Source organism: Cricetulus griseus, chromosome 2 (assembly GCF_003668045.3).
Source record: "Cricetulus griseus strain 17A/GY chromosome 2, alternate assembly CriGri-PICRH-1.0, whole genome shotgun sequence".
Lineage (NCBI taxonomy): Eukaryota > Metazoa > Chordata > Mammalia > Rodentia > Cricetidae > Cricetulus > Cricetulus griseus.
The window spans coordinates 447,432,705-447,455,229 of record NC_048595.1 but is presented as its reverse complement, the minus strand read 5'-3'; the positions used below and the strand labels follow the sequence as shown (position 1 = coordinate 447,455,229).

At 40.1% G+C, this 22,525-nt stretch overlaps 1 pseudogene; it reads left to right on the top strand.

Moving 5' to 3' along the window:
* Nucleotides 1-20,749: 20,749 nt before the first annotated feature.
* On the top strand, nucleotides 20,750-22,044 carry LOC100758979 (annotated as a pseudogene).
* Nucleotides 22,045-22,525: the final 481 nt, after the last annotated feature.

Sequence of the window (22,525 nt, the reverse complement as noted above, 5' to 3'; positions counted from 1 at the left end):
AAAAGGAAAAGAGATTGCTTTGGAAAACTGGCTCCTGTCTGTAAGAACACACTGTGCCAAGTCACCATTGTCTAGACCATGTAGACCATAGCTTACAAACCCATGTTCCACAATTGAGGGTGTTTGTTGTCTGTATACAGATGCCTATTTTTGTTACAACAGGAAAAAACAAGCTAAGCAAAGCAAAGCAAAACAAACAAATAAACAAATCCAGGCCTGTGCCTTTAAAGTTCACCAAAAGCCATAAACCACACAGATTATTATTGGCTTTCATTGTCTAGCTATGAAATTACCAAGGCATGACAACAATAGTGGCCAACAACAAATAATTAAAAACTTAGAGTAAAAAAACACAGGTGCACAAACACAAATTAAAACATCAGTTTTTTTTTGTTTGTTTTTTGTTGTTGTTTTTTTTTTTTCTTTTTGTAAGGCCTCACATATTCCCAGCTGCCCAGTAACTCAGGTAGCCAAGGATGACCTTTGATCCCTGATCCAACTTGCACTACATCTCAAGTATTGGGATCACAAGTGTATGTCACTATGACTGGCTCACATTGGCATTTTAAAATTCTTTCTTTTACTAGTTACACTTCAAATTTCATTTTCAATTATTTCAATTTATTTGAGAAGTTTACACCATAAAAATTTAAGTTAATTAAATTTATGTGATGGTTTTGGGGACTAGTTATTTAAAACTCATGAAATTCAAGGCAGCTTTACACTGTAATTTGTTTTTATATTGTACCTTTTTTCTGCCATTTATTTTCATAAACCAATAGAACATAGGATGGTTGTTTTCTTTGTGTTCTAGTACCTTTACAGCCTTAGAAATATTAGCACTGATTACACATATTTTCAACTTAGAATAAGACTTCTAGGAGGTAATTTATTAATATTGACTTTTAACACTAAAACGTATGATTCTGTGATAGTATTATTTAATTACATATTCATAGGAAAGAACCAGTTCCAGTAATGAAAAGTGCCACCTAGACCCGAAAAGCTGTCACAATGCACTATTGACAAATGCTTATGTATTGAATACTTTAAATTTTATTTTCCAGACTAATCACTTAGCACATTACTTAGAGTAACCTAAGCAGAGTTTCATTTAACAAACATCAGATACTTATTTAGTTAAAGTTTTAAATTTCATAATGCATTTACTGGAAGCACAAGTAGTTCATGTACCTGATATCAGAGGAACTAAAGTCCATCTGTGTGGGTTCCTTACAAATTTTCTTAAAACAGCGAAGAGATTATTTAGCATCAGCAAAACTAACTCACTATTGTGAATACTATTTCTAAATATGAAAAGCATTGAAAGGCTAAGGGTGCAGCTGAATGCAAAGTTTAAGCCTGATACTTGGTACTGAAAAGATCTATTCAAAACTAAGGGTCATTATATTTGAGTTGTTTTTGCAAGTTAAAGCTTCTACTTAATAAGGTTTGGTATGGGGTTCCCCTGCAAACCAGCACCTCTCGGCCCTGTTTGCTCTTTTTAAGTGTCATGTATCAAGTTCCCCATCAGGACAATACAAGCCCAGAGAAATGAACTGGAAGAAAGTAGGAGTCAGGGCCATTAGAATTCACAGAATTTATGTTGCTGTGTCTGGTGGTAATCCAGGTGGGGTCAAGGACCTCAGAACCTGATAGCACTTAGAGGCTTAAATTCCAGAAGCTAGGAGTTAGACTTGCAAGCACCTTGAATAGTAAATGCAGTCTCAGGAACCAGAGGGCTAGACCTACTTAACTCAGGAACATTCATGTACCAAAAAATTAAATTAAACGGTACAGCCAAAATCCAGGTATTTGGGGAGGAGACAGTTTCGCCAACTAAAGGGACAATACAAGAAAGACAGGAAATGCACAGGATACCTCAGGTGAGAATATTCATCCCCATCATCCAGGCATATTTATAAATACTGCCTCCGTCATAGCCAAGGGTAATAGATGTTAGACTTCCTATATCCTGTGGGTGGAAGCATGGATTCCAGTGGAAAAACTATAACATAAAGGCATTCTTGAGAATTTCAGTGATAGAAATATGAAATGAAGACAAGAAAGAAAACAAATGATCTGTGCAAACAAACGAGTATATGGCCTTAACTTAGGGAGAAGAAAAAAGTATCCTAAACATCTAGCAGACAGGTAAATAAATTGTTGGTATCCATTATGATTAATGTTCATCAAACTGACATTGTCTTCAGTATACTCAGTTTTGAAGTATTTCTTTTATATTTTTTAAGCTAAATTTCGAATGAAAATGGCTAAAGGGAACCAATAATTTTGGTAAATACACTACTTTAATCTTCATTGTTTTCTACTTGTAAATTCATGCAGAATTCATGCATGTATGTCGTTATGCTGCCTTTAGAGTACAAGTTCATTATATGTATTGGTCACAGCTTATAATTATTTTAAAATAACTTGTAGGTAGACCTGCTATTATTTTGTACATATTTGACTATATCTTAAAATTTGTCATATTTTAATTTTCTTAACTGCAGAAAACAGAAATATAAATAATACACATGAGAAAATTGTATACATTTGACCTTGATATGTACATTGGAAAAAGATATACATAAAATATAGACCTATTTTCTATGTTGAAAGCAACTCTATAATTACTACATGTAACTTTTATTAAATCAGAATATTTGTATGACTTTGTTGTAAGTATTTGATTACATCGGCTTTCGCATTGCTGTGGCAAAACACCTGACTAAACCTGACTAGAGCGCCTTATGGGAGAAACGATGCACCTTGGCTCACAGCGTGAAATTACAGGCTACAATGACAGAGAAGTCATAGCAGCAGGGGCTGGTCTCGTGACATCATGTCAGGATGCAGAGACCTGGAGGCTTGTGCTCAGCATGTTTTCTCCTCCTTCTTCAGTCTAAGACCCCAGCCCCTAAAGTGGTACCGCCCACATTTAAGGTAGAGCCTCCCACCACCAGATATTTGTTCTCATGGTGATTCTAAATCCCATTTGAGTGACAATCAAGGATGACAATCATGCATAATCTTAGAAAAAATAACTTCAAAGGAAAGAAATATTTGACTTATGGTTTTGAAGATTTAGTCCATGGTCGTTTGGCTGCATTGTTGAGCTTATGGAGAGCCACAGCATAATGGTTGTGGGCCAAATTGCTTTTCTCATAATGGCCAGAAAGAAGTAAAAGAGAGGGGACCAGGTGGTGGACCAGTATACCCTTCAAAGACATGCCCACAATGACTAACCTCCTCCAATTTCCTAGTTTCAACCACCCCCACCCCCAGTTCTCCAGGTGGCAACCAAACCTTTGAAGACATTCCAAATCCAAACTGTAACATTAGCCTGATAGTTTCTGAAAGATGACGTACCTTTACTTAAGAATCTAAGTATGTTTTGTGGGTGGGAAAGGAAAATCAATGTGCTTTAGAACTTGGTGAATACAATCCAGTGACTTTACATCCTAGCAGTTATATCCAATTAAATAAAAACTGTGTTTATTACCATACTAGGAGAATTATCTTAAATTGCAGTTTAAATGTTTGAAACATGCAAGAATAACACACCAGGTTTTGTGCATATTTTTGTAGAATTATCTGCTACTCACAAAGGTAACATTTCATCTTGGTTTATCAAAATGCCCAGAAATCATGTTAGACATTAATGGTCTTTACATGCTCCTGATCCTATCTGTGATCCAGTGTTTATTTGTCCTGGATTGTTATTCCTCTCCAATCAAGAACAGTTATTAATTCATCCCTTTCATTCCACATCTTCTTCTCTACTGATGAGTCTTTAATTTCAAATCTCATTACCATGAAACAAATGTGAATTGCTGTAAGTTTCTGTGGGTCAGGAACCTGGTTTTGATGGATAGTTGTAGTTTGAAGTCTATTAAGAGATTCCATTAAAGATGTTGACCTGGAGTTTAATCGTCTGCAGACTTGCTGGAGACTGGGTGATCTGCTTGTAAGAAGGTCTAGTCATTTGGTTGCTATGAAAACACCTCATCCCTTGGCATGTGGGACTATGCACAGGGCTTGATGATGCGGCAGAGTTATTGCTACAGTGAAAGAGGGACCAATCCCAAGCTGTAATGCTTTTACTTGCACCTTCAAAGGACCCTTACCATAGGTCAAGGTTCATAGCCTCTTTATTATGAGGTCAGGGAAGAGATCCTTAGAATTCCCCTAGCAGTGTCTGATACCATGTGGGACGAAACCCCAAAAGTATGTGCACAGCCTGAGGCAGGCTCACCAGAGTAAGTACTCTTGAAGACTGGCTGTGGCATAGGGAAGGGCAGGCCAACGGTTTTTTTTTTTTTTTTTTTTTTTTAATATCCTTCAGTTTCGGTTTCTCTGATACATCCTGTGATTCATAAGGATATTATACATCTTTGGAAAAAAAAAACAACTGGGAAATGGTGTCATGTTCTTCCCGGAGTGCCATATAAACAAGTACATACCTGTACGTAATGGTTGAGTTGCTTAAGATGTATTTCTGACAGCAATGACTACTGTAGGGTTATTTATAGTAACCTTTGTTATTGAGCAACATCTCTTAGAAAGATATTTGGAGATGATAACAACTACCTTATCGCCTAGCAAACCTTCACCCAAATAATTTGGCATCTGTTTTCAATCTTTGCCCACCCTGTTATTTTCACCAATATTTATCTCTTATTTCTATCACTTCTTTAAAGTTTATTAACAAGGATATTACTCTCTAAAATAGAGCTACCATGTTATCTTGTTTATAAAGTTACATTATTATATAAAATACATTGAGAAATATTAATGGTTACACTGTTTCATAGACATGGGCATTATGGGTTGATACCTGTGTTTTGTTTGATTTCTTTATATCTATATAATTTGAGCATTTCCTGAGAGCTACAGAATGTTCCTGATTCCCTTAGTACTTTCCCTTCTATAATGTTTCCTGATTCCTATTTTTGAAGGATGGCATTTAAGAACTAAGATTTTCATATCAATTCATGTCCCACATCTCTTTACACTGATATATGTCAGTGTGTGTACATGGATACTCCCAATGACAGTATAGTGTCATTGACTTCAATGTAGTCTCCCTTTCACTTATTGGTAGAGCCTTTCTCTATAAGAAGCCTGTGTCACGTTATTTATATCACATTATTTTTTTTCTATATTTGAGTAGTAGTTTTTCTTTTGCTGGTATAACAAACTTAGTGTCATGTCGCAGTACAATCCACTTACATCTTACAGCTGTGTGGATGAGAAGGCCAGACAGGAATAAGATCCATGCTTATTATTTACTTGTTGGCTACAGTCATAACAAAGAGAAAAGAGATTGGCAGGTGGAAAAAAGAAACTAAGAGCTTTTGCTTGAATGTTTTCTTTTCTGATTGTGTGTGTGTGTGTTTCTGTTTCTTTTTTAATCTTTTTTTTTTAACTGAAAGAAAGACAGAGCGAGAAGCTGGGTGGGTACAGATGTGGAGAGGATCTGGGGAGTGGTTGAGGAAGGGGGGGAAAGCATGATCAGAACATATTGTATGAAAAAATTCAATTAAGATAAAAGGCAGATATAACAAGCCAATTCAATCCAAAGGATTCAGAAAGGAAAAAGAACGGGAAAAAAAAAAAAAGAGAAAGCTAAGACCAATTCCCTTCAGAATGATCTTTATTACAAGAGAGAAAATCTTGACCATAAGTGGTTGTACGGCTGAACCTTGATATGGAAGAATATTAGGAGGGACCCATCACACCAGGGACAGCATGATGGAGCCCCAAAGGGAGAGAAACCTCATTATGAGAAATCTTTAAAGTAAAGGAGAAAGAGAGATAGCCAGAGGGACAACACTGGGAGAGCTAACAGGAGAGAAGGAAGAGTGAGCTTTGAGAAAAGTCACCTTATCAAAGATGAGGTCTGACTTTAATATGTTTGGGGGACTTGAGCAAAATTCCTTACCATAATTGGGTTTCATATAGTCTGTCTTAGGTAGGGTTACTATTGCTGTGATGAAGCACTATGACCAGATCAAAGCAACATGGAGAGTGTGATGATTTGAATAAAAATATCCCCCATAGGAAGAGGCACTATTAGGAGGTATGGTCTCGTTAGAGTAGGTGTGGTCTTGTTTGAGGAAGAGTGTCACTGTGGAGGCAAGCTTTGGGTCTCATGTCTATTCAAGCCATGCCCAGTAAGACAGACCACTTCTTGTTGCCTGCAAGTCAAGATGGTGGACTCTCAACTCTGTCTCCAGCACCATGCCTGCCTGCATGCCACCACATTTTCCGCCCTAATGATAATGGACTGAACCTGTGAAACTGTAAGCCACCCAATTAAATGTTTTCCTTTTTATGAGTTTCAGTGGTCATTGTGTCTTTTCATGCCAATAGAAACACTTAAGACTGGAAGGAAAGCTTTATTCAGCTTATGCTTTTCCATGGAAGTTCATTATTGAAGGGAGTTGGGACAGGAAATCGGGCAGAGCAGGAACATGGAGCCAAGAGCTGATGCCGAGGTCATGGTGGCTTGCTCAGCTTCCTTTCCTATAAAAGCCAGTATGACCGGCCCAGGGATGGAAATTCCTGCAATGAGCTGGGCCCTCTCCCATCAATCACTAACTAGCAAAATGCCCTACACTCAAATTCATGAAGAGGAACTAGGCAGAGCCGTTCTTTTCTTTTGCAGCTGTATAGGGGGAGTCTAGGCTTGCTTCCTTCCCACTCCCATAGATAATCTATGTGTTCTGATCTCATAGCAGGTGGCAGCTGCTGTGGGCTACAGGTGTCGAGAATTGATTTCTAAGAGGAAAAGGGCTCTTCAAGGGTCTGCACTCTACGGGCTATCGTTGGAAGCCAATGTTCTTGTGTCCTAGAGACTATGCACGTTTCTGAATCCATGCACCTCCTTCTTACTCATTTTCAAAACCAAAACCAGAATGATTTTAGTCTACCTCAGTCTTAGTCCTACCTCAGCTTCCAGATCACAGGTCTAGGCATCGATCCCAATGATCCTTGTCAAGCTTAAGATTTGATTATGTCCTTGTAACTTTTCTGGAAGTGATGGAAATATTCCAAAGAAACAGATTAATTAGACTAATTAAGCAATGGACTCCCAAGAAATTGTTATTTCCCTAGCCATGTCCTTCTGGGAAAGGGAAAAGGTTGAGGCCTCTGGGGCAGCCAGACACCTGCTTATCTTGGGGAAAGACTTAGAACACAGACCTTGCTTACTGGAGCTCAGGCAATGGTGACAGACTGGGCAGTATCACACCTTCCTTTTGACAGCTCAGTTATTCACAACTATAAGTTCTCTATTTAAACAGAAAGTCATGTGGAGGTCATTGAGCCTGTTTGCTCTTCCTTTCAACTTAGCCACATAGAATAAATCTCCTTTTTCTACTTTCTGCAATTACTCATTTATTTAATTGACTTACTGACAAAATTATGGTTATGCCACGAAGCTGGGCAAAGTGATAAGAGCAAATATATCAGCACCCTGTATTGTAATTTAAAATAAGTGGCTCGAGAGAGAAAGATACCATACAACAGAGTTCAAGTGGAGGGTTTTTGGGGGGAGGGGAGAGGGGGGAAGGATTGTAAAAAGGGAAAGGGGAAGGTGAGACTCACCTCTGGAGACAGGAGCAGCAAAAGAGAGGGAGGGAGAGGAGGGAGAGGAGGGAGGGGAGAGAGAGAGAGAGAGAGAGAGAGAGAGAGAGAGAGAGAGAGAGAGAGAGAGAGGAATAGAGGGAGAAAGGAAATGAGAGGGAGGGAGAGAGGAACAGGCAGAGAGAGGGAGAAAAAGAAAGAGAGAAGGGAGGTGGGCAGGGCCCTTTTAAAGGGAACGTAGTGAATATGCACAGGTGGTGCTCTTAGTGGCTGCAGCTGAGGGAAGGCCCTGTCAGAACTCCAAAGGCAGGATGATACAAATGCCTGAATACTAACACCCTGGAAACTGAACAAAGCCATGTAATAAGTTAGAAGTATATCCCCGCCTCCCTCCCCCTCTCTCTGTCTCTCAAGTTTGGATAGGAAAAATGTGAGTCTCTGTGTGTTGAGACTTTGAGTGCTGCCCTTGTTTTTAAGTCCTATGAGTGTTGATGGAGAGTGAACTTCAGCAGTTTTTTCGGGGGATGGGGGGGAGACAGAATCTGACTTGATTTGGAGTAGATGAGTTAGAGCCCTGGGCATTCCAGTTATCAGGAATCTCAATGACCAACCTTGCAGCTAGCCTGAGGTTGCAGTAGTGGTAGAAACATAATACCAACAGCCTAGCAAAAAACTTAACAGGGAAATCTGGACTCCATCAGGGGAAAAATCAATTCAAGCTCCTCTAGAATATATTTATGTTAACAAAATATCTACAACAACAAGAACTGCACAAAATCATTACCCACTTACACCCGGGAAAGGAATCAATAGAAACTGTTGTAGAGGAGGCTTAGTATTCAACATAGCTCACATAAATGTGTTCCAGTAATGGAAAAATACCATCTTTTAAAAAGAATTCGATGAAGGTATATGTGCAAAATATTTTATGAAAATCCACTAATGAGGAAACAGCATCAAATTACAAAATTTCTAAGTGAACAAAGGGAATTTTGGTATTGAGATATGCACTGTGAGTGGGAAGGAAAGTTATATAGAGAAACAGGAACTTCAGTGACTCGAGGGCTACAATCTGGGAAAACCTGTGGAGGGGAAGTGTCTGGAGGAAAGAACCACAACCTGCAGCCTGAGTTTAAGCCATGGCAGTTATAGGACAGAGAGAGGGAAGGGAGCTTTTTCGTTTTTCCATTTTGCTTCCTGTTTAGTTATTGCTAACAATAGCTAAGGAAATCAAGTGACCGGTAGATCGATCCAAAAATCTCAGGTGACAGATAAGCCCAACTCACTCACAGCCATCCTCACAGGACGGATGATGGCAAAATCTAGATCATAAGTTAGATTCTGGAATCGTCGTTGTATAATCAAAATGAATGGTGAATGGGCATCTTTAAAAAGGGCATGGCCATGGCTAACAGAAAAACATTATTATGGCTGAAATGAGGCATGCCCTTGGGAGACTCAGCATCAGATTAAAAGGAGAAGATGTAAGTCATCAAGAAGCATTCTGAATGAAAATATCCTATCTGGAAGTCACTAAATAGAAAGTGTAATAAAAATAAAAGCCTCCTGCTCGGTGGTGGATCTCTGAGTCTGGTTCTATCAATTACTAGCTGAAGGCTCTGTGATGATAGTTGGGGGATTCACCAATCTGATTACAGGGGTAGGGCAGTTTGGGCATCCTCTCCACTATTTCTAGGAGTCTTAGCTGGGGTCATCCTTGTAGATTCTTGGGAAAATCCCTAGCACCAGGTTTTGCCCTAACCCCATAGTGGCTCTCTCTATTAAGACAACCCTTTCAATGCTCTTCAACTGCATCCCTCCCCTCTTAACCTTCCCGTTCCCTTGTGTTCTCATCCCCCTTCTCCTCCCCCTTACCAGCCCCCTGCCCCTAGTTGACCCTGTAGATCTGATCCAGGAATCCAGTCGAAGGGAAGGAGAACTGTGGATAGAATGTGAAATGAAATTTAAAAGAATGAATAAATTATTTTTAAAAGTAAAAGCCTCTAGAAATGCATGATACTTTAAGCATACCAATATATAAGACAATAGCTGTCACAGGGAGAAGGGGCAGTAAAATATCTAAGGAAATATTAGCGACTTGTATAGTTGACAGAGGGCTTGCTTTGCATGGATGAGGGCCTGAATTCAATTCCCAGTACTACATAAACTGATCACTGTGGTACATTCATGAAATTCCTGCACTATGGAGGAGGAGGTAAGAGGATCAGAAGGAGTTTAAAGATACACTCACAGTTTTCTTGTTTTAGGCTAGCCTAGAATAAGTAGAGCCATGGTTCAAATCAAACCATAAACAGTAAAAAATAAAACAAATAAAAATAATCAAATGACAGCAATAGAAACCAAGAAATCTGGTTGAAAAACTTGCTTACTGTGTTGGAAAGCTCAGACATAAGAAGACCATCAAACTCTTGATGAACAAAAAAGAAATTCTTAAGTAGATACACCCATATTAATGCTATTGAAACACAAAAATTTCAAATCAGTAAACAGAAATTCACTCATCCCACAGAGAAAGCAAACAATACAAATAATTGAATTCTCATAACAAAAAGTGGCTGAGGGCAGAAGAAGGGGAGGAAAGAATACACTGAGAGAAAAAAACAACAACACAATACACTCATGCAATGTGTGTTTGGCAAATATATGAACCAAATGTTTCGAGAAAGACTGAAAGAATTTGTTTACTCTTATTGTAAGAAAAAGAAAAGAAAGACAGACAGAAAATGGTCACAATTCAAACTAATGCACACACACACACACACACACACACACACACACACACACACACACACTACAAAGAGCTAGCAAAGTTATTCATGTGGTACACTGGCTGGTCTCCTTCCTTATTTCTCAGATAAAATGCCTGACAAAACAACTTAAGAAAGAAGTGGTGAGAATAAGATAGAAGCAGGTCAGACAGAAAAGATAAGAAAAAAAAAAATCCTCCTAGCTACTCTGTGTTTTGCCTTTGGCCAGGAATGTCACGAAGTTTCTGGCCGGAGATAATGACACATACCCTGGTTTCTGTCCTGCCAGAAATGTTCTCCTAGAGACTCAGGTGTGTATTACATACAGTCTCAATGTAGCCATAGAAAGAGTCACGAAAATTCAAGGATACCTTTTTGGTGGGCCAACTAGACCGACCAGTTCTTTCTGTACTGCAATCTAGTTTCTTGTGTACATTCTAAGAAAAGCCCCACACGAGCAGCTTGTTGGTACCCACCCCACCCCTGACATCCGCTCCTGCTGCCCAAGCTCTGTATTACGTATCTTTATCTCAATGTCCCACCTATGAACCTCTACTGCATTCCTTTCTAAAAGCTCACCCTTCCCGCGGGCTGTGAAATCCAGTCTTTGAATTCATTCGAAAAGAACTCAGAGCTGCACAGGTGTGACCGTGAACGCCTGACATCGAAACTCCTGAGTGAGGCCTCTGATGTGAAAAAGCCTTCATTGCTCTTAGGGACCCTTCTCCACCCCTTGTTTTAGATGGGTCTGTTTTGTGTTATGGTTGGAGGAAATGGCAGTGACATCTCAATGATGGGTTCATGAAGTGGTGAGCCATATTGCCAGCTAAGAAGCAGAAGACAAGAGTGCTGATACCGAGCTCAGGTTCTTTTTATTCGGCCTGGGACCAACTAAATGGAATGCTGCTGTTCAAATTCAGTGTGGCTCTTCAGTGAACCCTCTCAGGGACCAACTCCTGGGGAGGCACTCAGAGGTGTGTCTCCTGGTGATACCTCAGCTAGTTCAGTCAATGTAAATTTGCCACCACACAAAGAAGATTCTAAGACTGTATTTTCTCAATTTATTTTCACATACACAAATCATAATTATCCATATATAAAACAAAGAATTGGACCAGTACCTCCTACTGTAGAAATTGTATTTTATGAATATTGTAGGACAGAACAAAACTGTTTTTTAAAGCATTTAGAGGGAAATAAAAGAGTAAACCTTCATATTTTAGATAGATAGGAGGTTAGATAATGGTTTCTTAGCCATAACAAAAGCCCCCTTACTTTATAATATTATAAATATTATAATCTAGAAAATGAAGAAGCATCCTAAAGGGTAGGAGAGAATATTTGTTAGTCTTGTATCTGTTCTGAGAGCTGTATCCAGGATACATAAGGATCTCTCAGGATTCAGAAGTGAAAAGACAAACACACAAATGAAAAGGTGAGCAAAGGTTAGGACTAGCCCTTTCTCCAGAGAAGATAGGCGAAACTGGCCGTGATTGTTCATACCTATGCTCAAGAGGAGGAGGCAGGAGGACCAGATGTTCAAGGTTATTCCCGGCTACAGAAGACCCTTTCTCAAAACAAAGAAAAACCAAAGGACAAGGTGTTCTGTTCACTAAATGATACAAGAATAATGTAAGCCAGAGCTCTCTACAGAAATGACCCATGCTGTATTATAGTGTGTGCAATCCACAGTCCCTTACTCTATGTGCAGTTCACACTAGTTATAAATGTGGACAGATGCACTGCATTTCTGTTAAATTTTTTTTAGTGTGTGTGTGTGTGTGTGTGTGTGTGTGTGTGTGTGTGTGTGTGTGTGTGTTCCCAAGGAGACCAGAAGAAGTTGGGGTCATGAGTTGCATTTATTTGTCAGTGACTTAAACATGATTTCTTATTTCTAACTTTTAAATTTGAGAGAACTGAAACAGGATTTGGAAAGCGAAACAGAAGAAGAAGTTTTGGAGCAATTTCTGAGGTTTTTGGCTTCAAAGGGGTTTCACTTTGAAATCCAGATGCTCGTTGGGGGTGAGGTGAGTGAGATTGGAGGAGGGGTGTCAGGAAGCTGGAAAATAGATGGAGGCCAACGGATTATTGTGAAATGTCCCCCAATTCTTCTTCCAGAAGTAACAAAATCATTAGAAGATGCCACTTGGTAAGTTAATTTATTTTCCACATTTAATAACCCACTTTGGCCACAATACAGTTAGAACACTACAGGATGTTTTACAGAGAGCTTTGAGAATGGCGGAGACCAGCCTATGGAATCATATTTGGGTGAGAAATTCTAAAGTGCAAATGGGAGAGATTTGACATGACCCTGCTGTGGATGCTGAATGCACTGGCCACCCTAAAGTGTTCTGCCACATGCTCTGCAGCCCTGTGTCTGCACAGTTCTTATGATGCAGAACAAACGGCCGTTCTGGCTGTCGACTGTAAAGTTCTCTGGCTGTTTTCTTCACTACTGGTCAGCAAAGCCAATGTCTTCATGTGGAAAGGGAAACTAAATCACTGCATCACATTGTCTGAATATGTTTTCCTTCTCCCTCCTTGCCTCTGCTTGTATTTACCTTGTTTCTGTCCTGATTATATTAATTCTTGGCTTCCCTCTTGTATAAGTAAGTGACATGCTGATAATTATTCTGTATTTTCTAGGGGAAGTGATTTGGAGATAGGATTTCTCTGGGGAGCTCTGGCAGTCCTGGAACTCTCTCTGCAGACCATGCTGCTGCTGGCCTGGCTATCATGGAAATCCTCCTGCCTTTGCCTCCTGACTGCTGGGATTAAGAGCGTGTGCCACCACTGCTGGGCAAATTACTCTTTTTGATAAGTGATTTATGGATTAGAAAGTTAGAAGTCTTTTGGATAATACTGCCCACAAAGACACTTTCAACAAAATTTAGTTGAGAACAGATCATTCTGGTGAAAGTGAGGTAGTTATTGTCAGTGGCTGTGGGGACACTTTCAGGCCTAAGGCCTGGATCATTGCTCCTTCAATATAAAATACGTGTGTTGGCAACCATCATGACAAATTGTAGTTGTGCTGGATCCTTGCTTCTCAGCTAATGGGACACCAGATTCAGTGTAAGAACCCCACCCCCTTTTAAAACAGTGTCCCAATAGTATTTCCTCTTTGTATTCTGCGTCAATTAATCAGTTATCGCTTCGCTTATCTACCATACATTGTGTAGTATGATAAATATATTACACATTTGATAAAACAATGAAAACCCAGGGAAATTATATTATCAGGGACCCAAATCTGGAACTTGAATCCAGGCCCCCAATCCAGGGCTTTTCACTAGTAAATGGTAATATCAAGTTTTTAAAATAGTAAAATGGCAGGAGCCTTCATCATGAGATATTGTGGGACATGATGCAATTACAGATTAGAGAAACTGACAATTCAGATGTCAACCCACCAGAGAAATTATGCTCAGGTGGAGGAATCCTGCCAGGTGGGGCCTGCAGGGCCACTGTGTCTGAAAAGTGTTGGCTTTCATTTGTGACTTCACTTGTGCAATAACAGTTCTGACATCTCTCCATTACCACACATCTCCATGTAATGTGCACTTGTAATATCATGATTACATCTCAGTCTTATGGGCACATATACTTGGTCATAGTAGGGAAGATGACTTCTCCCTATACTGTATAAAGCTATCTCTCATAGTCCAGTCAAGCCTGTCCTCTATCGTTAGCCTCACTGACGGGGCAATTGTGCCAGACATGTGTCCTTCTGGACCAATCACAGGCAGAACCCTCACAGATTTTACTTACGAAGTTGCAGGTGTCTGGCCTTGTAGGATCTAAGCTCTTTAGAGGATGTACGGGGAACTAGGGTGGTGTTGAAGGTGTCTGTCCTTGTGTCACTGTCCTTGGAGAGATCAGTAGCTCCTGTGTAGCTCCAAGCTTCCTTCACCGGCATCTCCTGCTCTGACTCAAAATAGCAGTTAACACTCTGTACCAGTTTTTGATGGAAGATTGCAGGTTGAGTAGACTAAATTTTTGCTTAGGTCCTAAGATTCAGGTGATAAAAAAAAAGTTGTAAACCAACTAACCACGAATGGTTATTATTTTTTTATTTTATTTTATTAGTTCAAATTAGGAACGAGCTTGCTTCAGATGTCAATCCCTTCTCCCTCTCTCTCCCCTCCCCCAAATGGTTATTATTATTAACCCTTGAAAATGTAAAATAGTGTGTGCATATATTCTTAGCCACTTCCTTACATCTCTCGTTGGTTTAGTTTCTTCCCTTTTGTAAACTTTGTAGCTGTCACTTTTAAGAGATAAGATGAGCTTTTATAAGCCACAGCTGTTGTCAGTCACCATTTAAGCTGACCAAGTGTTTCCCTTGTAACTTTTTAAAATTACTATTAAGATATATATATATATATATATATATAATATATATATATATATATATGGGAATTTTTAACAGCAGAACAATAAAGAATGAGGAGCATAAAGAATGTAGTAGAAGTGTAATCACTAAACACTGTAGGAAAATGCAGAAGAACAGGAGGAGGAGGAGGAGGAGGAGGAGGAGGAGGAGGAGGAGGAAAGTGGTAAAATAATTGGAACTGAGTTCTGGAACAGAGAATTGGAATTGGAGTTTGAATTGTGACAGAACTGGAACTAAGGAATTATAGACATTTAGGACACGGAAAGTGAATTAAAGCAGAACAATAAAGAGAGAAGACTGAAACTGCAAGCATGTGAGTTCATTCCCTAAAGTTTCCAAGGTCCCCTCATTATGCTGTGCCCCAACCCACAAGCTGTCAATACTAAACCCAAACTACTTTTAGCCATGGGTATTATTCAACATATTTGTACAACCCAGAAATTATATTTTATCAGGCAAATTTGAGACACTAATCATGAAAAATATGATCATTTTAAGAGCGTAAATGTTAAATTGTTTTCAAGTTTGCAATTTCTGTTTTGGCCAGAAGGTGGCGGGATTGTTCTTATTCCTCTGGTAAAGGTCCTTTGTTTTCTAAACCTCTTTCTGTCCTTTCTGCTTGGCTCTTTTGGGACAGGATCTTCCTGTGTAGCTCAAGACTGACCTTGAACTCATGGTCCTGTTGCTTCATTTTTAGTGCCAAGACTGGAGCTGTGCACGATCAATTCTTGCCTCTGTTTTGGTTCATAATGGAATAGTTCTGTACCTTTTATAAAAAAATTACTTTCATTTTTCTCACAGCCATTATTGCTGTTCTTTAGCTAATTTTAGTGGAATTGTTTTCTCCTTGCAAATAATTGGAAAGAGAAGACAGTAACTTAAATTTTTTGTTTTGTAAACTCAGCTTTTATTATTTTGCTTTATTTTTAGTTTGGAAATAGATAGCACATATTTTCTTGTTGTTGTTATAGGCTTTTGTCTGTAGAATTCCCCAACAGAGGATGTTTGATGCTATTCTGTAATTTATTTTTAAATGATAAATTTAGTCCTCAAAAACACAGGAAAGTCTGAGGAATCAATAAATAATCTTGACAGTTTACATGTATTTTTTGAATATTAATACATAGTATTTTTTCTTTTTCTTTTCTTTCTGAAATAGGGTCTTACTCTAGCTAGGACTGGGTTCAACATCATACAAATCTCCCTGCTTTCATATCCTGAGAGCTGGAATCAGAGCCAAGGCATGCTCAGGAAGAGATGCAATACAGAGTTCAAGCTGTTAACAGAACACACATGGTAAAGACTGCCTTGCTGGTGACATGAAGAGCAATGGGTTAAAATGATGATACAAAACAATGCTCAATCACAAACGAACTGCGCAGGCCCAGCTGCTTGAGGTGGACCTATGTCCACTTCCATAAAACATTAATCTCTCTTCTTCTCTACCTCTTCCCTCTAAAGAGTTCAAGGTTCTGACTTTAACAGAAAACACTTCTTTTTGCTTTCATGTTTCCCTCATGAGTATGTGCAGACTCCTTCTGTTTCTCTTTAGTCAATCATCTCCATTGGATTATATTCCGGGCACCATTAACTCAGTTGGCCAGGGCAGAGCTCATCATCAAGCCCTATGCCTGCCATGGCATTCTCATTTCTTACTTTCTCTGTTTTAGTCAGTGCAGGACCTAGCTGACACTAGCTTCCTACCTTTGCATTCTAAACTTATTAACAACCTTGTTATTTTATTAATTTATGTGGCATCTAGTTTGTGTGTGTGTGCGCTCGCCTGTGTTGGAGTTGGTTCTTTCCCTCTACCATGTGGCTTCTGGGGACCAAAGTCAGGTCGTCATCAGGCTTGGTGGAATATGATTTTACCTATTGGATCCATCGTCACAATCTATTCTGAATCCAACAGTCACTACATATACAATGGACTTTGTAAATCACCATCAAATACAGTATCTAATGGCTATAATTTAAAGAAAAGGTTAGTAGATGGATTGGGTTCTTAAGTTATTTCATTGATAAGCATTGGATTGTACTACGTCACGTTAGAACAAGCTGAGTTATGTATGTCTAGATAGATGGTAAATTTTCTCTATCATTTTACATGTATTGTTAAGAAACAATTTAAGAAAAACATGTAGTAATGATAGGGCTAAAGCAAATGTAACACATTCCAGTGACTTAACAGTTTAATAAAGCTTTTATAGTTGCAGAACTAAAGGAAGTCACAAATCAAGGCATTTTAAAATACATTGGTGGGAACATCAAGTAGGTGGTTTGTTTATAGGAAAGTAGCAGAACCTCTGCTGTAGATTGCAAGCAGAACTTGGTAGTGTTAGCCTTTGGGTTGAGGAAGCCAGTGGTGGATGAGCTTGGTGCATTCCAAAGAGGCTTACCTGATGGTCACAAGGAAGTTAGGTCAGAAGAGAGGGTTTGGAAGAGGATGCCAAAGACAGCACAAGGTAAGTTGGCTCTGGATGCATTTATTCTAACTCCCCACAGTCATCCTAATAGAATTTTAGTCTTTCAGGTGGCTGTTATAAAACACCATAATCAAGGCAACTTACAGAAGGAAGACTCTATCTGGGCTTAAGTTTCTAGAGGTGTAATAGTCCAAGACCATCAATATGGGGAAGCAAGGCACCAGTCAGGCATGGTGCCTGGAGCAGCAAGGTGAGGGCTCACAGCTTAAGCTGCAAGCAAGAAGCTGGGAGTGTAACGGGGATGTCACAAGGCTTTTGAAACCTCAAAGCTCACTTCCAGTGAGATTCTTCAGACAGCTCCATTAACTGGGGACATAGTATTCGGACATCTGAGCCAATAGAAATGACTCTCATTCAAACCATTGTAGAATCTTTGACAATGTGTGGCTGGCTTTTTTCCTGGGAACTTCTGTTCTTATTTGGCATAATGTCTATTTTCAAACACAATTTACTTCTTGAGTATATGATAATTTAACAATATAAAAACAAATCACTTGGTGATGCACACTGGACATCAAAATGCTTATTTTCTTGAATTATTGGTTTCCAACTGCCCCACACCCTGCTGATACACAGAGCTAGTCTTGGGAAAAGCTATGAAGCAAAACTGATGGTTTTCAATATGCTTTATAGTTTTATCAGCCATTGGAATGCCAGAGCAGAAACTCACAAAGTTAAAGGGGAAATGAAAACTGTTTGCAAAACCACTGCAATAGGGAAGGGAAGGTAGAAGGAACCCTGTACTCAACTCTGACGAAACAAAGGTGCCACTGTTTTCAAGCAGATTTATATCTTAGAACATTTGTATTTGCCCGAGTTTTAACAAGATGAAAACGAAATCCTCACATTTTTTTCAGGATAGAAAGTAACTTTGCATACTGGAGTGAGAGGTACTGAAAATTTGCCTCTGATTTCTGGTGGGGACCAAAGACAGAGATGAGCCCTCCCTTTATAGTTAGATAGCACTGGGGGCTTTGAAAAGGGTATCCCTTCTCAGTCTACACTGCATCTACAGTTCAAAAGAGCAGAGTCAGTGTGCAATGACAAGTTTTCCAAAGTAAATGCCACACGCGAGGAACAAATGACTTCAGTCAGAAAGAAGCCAGTCTATCCTATCCTACTGCCACTCTGAGGGAAGTATCAAAGCTCTCATGGTTTTCAGAGGCACACACATACTTTGGCTTGGTTTAATTGGTCCAGAAATTTTTCTAAGCATGCTTTATTCGGTATAACCTGTGATCACTTGGTATTTGAGTCCGGATTCAGGGACTTGGTGATACAAGAGCCCTTCTTAAATTTTAGGCTGACTTGTGGTATTATATTTTTAATTAAACAGCCCATCTGTCAGTGGATCTGTGGCTTTCATCAGGCACACAAAAGCAGAGCAATTAGTTACCAGTGGCTGAAAAAAATAAGCCACAGTGTTCTCAACAGACATTGATCCTGTTTTTAGGCTTTTAAATTCTGATACACGGAATAGTAGTCATAAAAGACCTGCTGTGAATGGAGAAGACTGCGATAACAAGGCTCAGAAACACTGAAGCTAATTACCTGCAGTAAATGGTTTGAATGTGGGCCAATAAGAGATGGGGGGGTAAGCATTTAAAGCCACTATAATAGAAGACATGAAATGAGACAAAAGAAATGAGGGATGGAGATGTAATGTGTAGAAGAAAATCATATGGGAGATTAAGAAAATTACATTGCCATTGTGTTTTACTCCAGTGCAGCAAATGCCCTTCACTGACAATGGCTCATGAATTAAGTGAGAATGGCACACAGGTTCACTCCTTTTTGTTTCCCCTGTTTCTTTCCTTATCTTCCTCCTTTTATGACCTGGATAATTAGCTACATTGCAGATACACAATCCATATGCATGAAACCTCACGGAATGGGGATGGGATAGGCTGTGCTCATCTAACTGGAGACAGGGATTTTCCAGTGATATAACGTACTTTGTCAGCCACATCACACATAGATGTCTAGATTAATAACTATTTAGTTAACGAATGTACATTTTACTAGATTTATATTTTAATAACTAGTTGATGAATGTATGAGTTGTTATGATTGTTCTCTGTTGGGTGGATGTTTCTATGTTGGTAGAAGGTCTTTTTTGTAAATAATCCATTCTCATATCCAAGGAAATATGAATAATAAGCTTCTTTGTTTCTATGACAATACAACACTGGACACAGCAGTTCATGTGGGACAATGAAAAGTAAATTAGCACCTCTTTGAATCTGTAATCCCTTTCCCTAGGAAAAAGCGATTGTCTTAGACTCAGTATGCTTTTCAATGAATACTCACTTAACTCTGAGAAGCAGAGAGGGAGCAAATGTCTTTTTATTCATGAAGTTATGAAGAAAAAGGGCACAAGTTGAATGGCATAGCTGCAATCCTGGAGAGCAGAGCAACTTTGCAGAGATCACGTTCTGGCCCTGGAGTTACCAAATCCAGTGCTCAGCTCACCTAGATACACAAGAAGTCCAAAATAAATATTTATTCATTAGAATTTAATAGTTACTTTTTAAAGGCAGTATAGAAAGATCCCATTGATGTTAGGTATTTCCATAGAGCTTTATCTGTCTTAATGTATACTAATGTATACTAGTTTGTTTATACCTGTATAAAAGGCAATATGCATAAACTAAAACCAAAATAAATTTCTCTTAATATTAATGGTCACAGCTAATAATATTTGTTCATGGTGCATTCCATTCAGCATCCCAAGCATCAGCATTGTACTTGATTCTTTTTTTCGTTTCCCAAGATGGTTTTCAGAGATGATTGCTATTATTTATTAATTATATTAATTTTTTTTATAAGACAAGTTGGCCAGAGTTTTTATAGCCCTAACTAGTTAAGTACAGCCATCTACCCTTGATGGGACAATTAAACAAAGTAATCATAGTGAAAACCAAAAAAGTTGAGAAGAGGAACAAAGAGGACCTGTGTGCCCCCCCCCACCCAATACATCTACATTTCCTGTCCTGACAGGAAGCTTGAGTTGAAGTAGAAGAGCAGAGAGATAGCTATACTTCTTTCTCTCTTTTCTTTCAGAGCTCCATCTTTGCTCTACTCATGTGTTACTCCATTTTTTTCTTTTTCTTTTTGGCAATGGACAACCAACTTGGAAGTCACTGGCTTGAGGTGCTGGCCTTCGTGCCTGTTGATTTTCTGGTCCCATAACTCCCATTATCTTCCTTCCTTTTGGGATGGTTATCACAGCTCTTTACTATGTAGCTCACACTGGCATTCAGTTTGTCATGGAGCTCGGACTGGTTGCAACCTCTTCACCTCAGCTTCTTGAGTGTTGGAATTACAGGCAACGTAATACCAAACCTAACTCAAAGAATTGCCCTTTTAAAAAATAAATAAATAAAAGAGATTGCAGACCAGCTCCGGAACCGGCTCACTCGCACGTCCTTACCTTAAACGCTCTCCAGGATGTGTATTCGAACCTCTGTTCTTTTCCTGCTCGCCCACCCGAGTGCCAGAAAATGTCTATTCTCAAGATCCTTGCCTGAGAGATCTTTGATTCCCGTGGGAACCCCACTGTTGAAGTTGATCTCTACAACTCAAAAGGTCTCTTCCGGGCGGCTGTGCCCAGCAGTGCCTCCACTGGCATCTACGAGGCCCTAGAACTCTGCGACAATGATAAGACTCGCTACATGGAGAAGGGTGTCTCAAAGGCTGTTGAGCACATCAATAAAACTATCACATCTGCTCTGGTTAGCAAGAAACTGAACGTTGTGGAGTAAGAGAAGATTTACAAGCTCATGATTGAGATGGACAGCACTGAGAATAAATCTAAATTCGGTGCAAATGTCATCATGGGAGTGTCCCTGGCTGTCTGCAAAGCTGGTGCCGCAGAAAAGGGGGTACCTCTGTACCGTCACATTGCTGACTTGGCTGGCAACCCTGAAGTTATTCTGCCCGTCCCAGCTTTCAACGTGATTAATGGCGGTTCCCACGCTGGCAACAAGCTGGCCATGCAAGAGTTTATGATCCTTCCTGTGGGCGCGTCCAGCTTATGGGAAGCCATGCGCATTGAGGCAGAGGTTTACCACAACCTGAAGAATGTCATCAAGGGGAAACACGGGAAAGATGCCACCAATGTGGGTGATGAGGGCTGGTTCGCACCCAAAATCCTGGAGAACAAAGAAGCTCTGGACCTGAAGAACACAATCGGGAAGGCCAGCTACATGGACCAGGTTGTCATCGGCATGGACGTGGCTGCCTCTGAGTTCTTCAGGTCTGGCAAGTATGACCTGGACTTCAAGTCTCCTGATGACCCCAGCAGGTACATCATGCCTGACCAGCTGGCTGACCTGTCGTTCATCCGGAGTATCCAGTGGTGCCCATCGAGGACCCCTTTGACCAGGATGACTGGGAAGCCTGGAAGAATTTCACAGCTAGTGTGGGCATCCAGGTGGTTGGGGATGATCTCACAGTAACCAACACTAAGAGGATTGCCAAGGCTGTCAGTGAGAAGTCCTGTAACTGCCTCCTGCTCAAAGTCAACCTGACTGGCTCTGTGACTGAGTCTCTGCAGGCGTGTAAGCTGGCTCAGTCCAATGGCTGGGGCGTCATGGTGTCCCATCGCTCCGGGGAGACAGAGGACACTTTCATTGCCAACCTGGTGGTAGAACTCTGCACTGCGCAGATCAAGACTGTTGCCCTTTGCCGATCCGAGCGTCTGGCCAAGTACAATCAGATCCTTAGAATCGAGGAAGAGCTGGGCAGCAAGGCCAAGTTTTCTGACAGATGCTTCAGGAACCCCCTGGCCAAGTGATGTGGGTAGAGACCCTGGAAACACCTGCTGCTTAGACCCTGTCCCTGATGTCATCAAGGCGGCTCAAGGCCCGCCCAGTGCTTGTCCCTCCCATGCCACTGCTTCCTTAGGCTACCTGGAGCCCTGCTCGAAACCCCAGCTTTGTAATCATGTGATTGGCTGAGTCATTGTTTCTGTCACCTCAGTTCCAAGCCCAGTGTCTGGAGCCCAGTGTAATCTGTAGGATGGCCACAGGCAAGGCTCCCACCCCAGCGGTTCTACATACAAAATAAAAGCCTCAGTAAGAGCCAAAAAAAAAAAGAAAAAAAAAAAGAGAGAGAGAGAGAGAGAGAGAGAGAGAGAGAGAGAGAGAGAGAGAGAGAGAGAGAGAGATTTCGAGGTAGAATGCCATCACCTAAAGGGAGAGAACAATGAAATGGGAAGAAAGAATTCCTTAACCTAGCATTTATACAACTCAACAGATCTCAGTGTTGTTTTTCTA